Source organism: Echinops telfairi, unplaced genomic scaffold, assembly GCF_000313985.2.
Source record: "Echinops telfairi isolate 266 unplaced genomic scaffold, ASM31398v2 ScPeMD7_2291;HRSCAF=2852, whole genome shotgun sequence".
NCBI lineage: Eukaryota > Metazoa > Chordata > Mammalia > Afrosoricida > Tenrecidae > Echinops > Echinops telfairi.
Window position 1 is genome coordinate 8323019 of NW_022106189.1, and position 2182 is coordinate 8325200.

The following is a 2182-nucleotide window of genomic DNA, read 5'->3' on the forward strand; positions in this document are numbered from 1 at the left end:
TAACACCCAGCTTCAAAGCACAATGAAGGTTTATAATTTATAAATGACATGACATGCACAATCACCACCTTCCGCTGAACTTGCTATAACTTTCAAATACACAAAGCTTTGTTTTTAAGCTTGGTAGTAACGGTAATAGGAATGATGGCTGATCTTATATACTGTCTACCTTACTGTAATTTTAAAAATGATCATAACAGTCATAATGTCATTAATAATGAAGTCCCTGATTTAGAGTCTGGGACAGTCTTCAGTCAAGGTGGGACGAGGGGGGAATTCAGTCCAATGTGTCTGTCTCACGATCAAGAGATACACTCAACTCCACTTGTATTCTCTCTTCAGTAATTGGGGTAACGTGCTCTGTGGCTTCCTTCTCATGCTGCCCTGTCAGCAAGCGCCTCCTATGAGCAGTCCGGAAGCTGTCTGTCTTTTCTTTTCACCTTCTTGATCATTGCCGCCTGCTTCAGAATCAAAAGTTGATGCAACCCCCCTTGGGGTAAATTTCTCCATTTGGATTTTACTTCTTTCTTCCCCTTTGTGCCTGGCTCTTTTCTTGGATGATCTTCCTTCTGGTTTATCTCTTCCTCCATTTTCAGTTGCTTTTTAGGTTGTTTTCCTTTTTCTTACTTTCCTTGATTTCCCACCTCACTCTCCGAAGGCCAAGGCTGGTTTACCATTTGGAGTCTGCCTTGTGCTTTTGGCATCTTGACTTCCATAGCTGAAGGCCGACCTCTTTTAGGACTCACTTTTAGATTCACCGGCACTACTGTTGTCAGCCCTGGTGGGGTCACCATACGTCAGCCTGACCCCACGGCTGTGAGCTTGGCTTTTTGGTTTATTGTCACTACTCCAGTCTCCTCGCTTTCTACTTGTTTCTCTGTCTTTCTCCTTCTCCCTCTTCTGGCAGCTTTTGGGGACGTTAAATCAATGGCTTAGTCACATCCTCCTTGCTGGCTTTTTCATCCTGGTCACCATCTTCCTCTGAAACCCTAGTTTGCTTTTCTTCAGCTTCAACGTCAGAGGATGCATGAGATGGCTCTGTTGAGGCCTGCTGACTTGAACATTTCACTTTGGGGTTGCTATCTATTTTCCACAAGCATTTATGAAAAACATTTTGTTGATGTGGCTTCCCGCATTTTTCATTATTTTTGAAGTAAGGAAATAATATCCTTTGGGCCTGAGAAAAGCTGTCTCATGAGTTCCAAAATGTAAACGGGCAGTTTGTTTGTGGGTGCTCCATCACAAACTTCATCTACTGGAGCTTGCCAGCGAAGATATCCTTTCATTTTGGTGATGAGGTCTCTGAGTTTGAAACCATGAGTCATTTTTCAGAGGGTGAGGCCGGGAGCCTGGAGCCCAGCAATCAGCTACCATGGGAGTAAAGGGAGGGCCCAGCAAGAGGAGGGGCTACATTGGGATGTCTGACACACCTCTCCGGTGGGCCTGGCTCTCTCCTGAGCTTTCTGAATCGTGTCTTTTAAAGGCCATTCCATCATTCTATCAAGTCAGCTGATTCCAAATGATGGTGAATGTGGTAAGACAAGTGAATTCCATTAGAACAGACGTATGGTTGCCCTGTATTTGCGATGCAGTGAGTCATTTGATGCAAGACATTGCTGTGCGGGATAAGGCATTCCGTGAGTCCACAGATGGTGTTTTGGCAAAAGCATTGCCTACAGGGAAGATAGATTTGTATCTAGAGTAAATGTCTAGTCCGGTAAAAACAAAACACATCCCATTCCATGATAGAAGTATTTCAATATAATAAACCTGACACCAGGTTGCTGGCTGATCTCCCCAAGGAATAGATGCAGTGCTGCCTTCTGCTGCTGGCAGATTGGCCCTGCAACAGTGCCTGTAACCAAGTCCCCCTTAGTAAGTGAAATTCTATGTTACTAAGCCCATGGATCACCTTCATCCCTTTGTTAATGAGACCATTGGGCAATAACAACAGCGGAGAAATGAACGCTTTTCACGGCAAGCGTCATCTTATCCACTTGAGTATGAACATTCTATGATGCCATGATGACCTTTTGGTGAGCAGTCACTAGAGACAGAAACATATTCATTGTCTGGCCCCTTCACAGAGGTTTATGCTTATATTTCTCCCACGCACTTCCTTGCCATCAATTTTCTAATCATGCTCCTTCCAAATCTCTGAGCATCCAGCCCAACCATGGCC

At 44.4% G+C, this 2182-nt stretch overlaps 1 pseudogene; it reads right to left on the bottom strand.

Moving 5' to 3' along the window:
* Positions 1 to 277: 277 nt before the first annotated feature.
* On the bottom strand, positions 278 to 1325 carry LOC101645944 (annotated as a pseudogene).
* Positions 1326 to 2182: the final 857 nt, after the last annotated feature.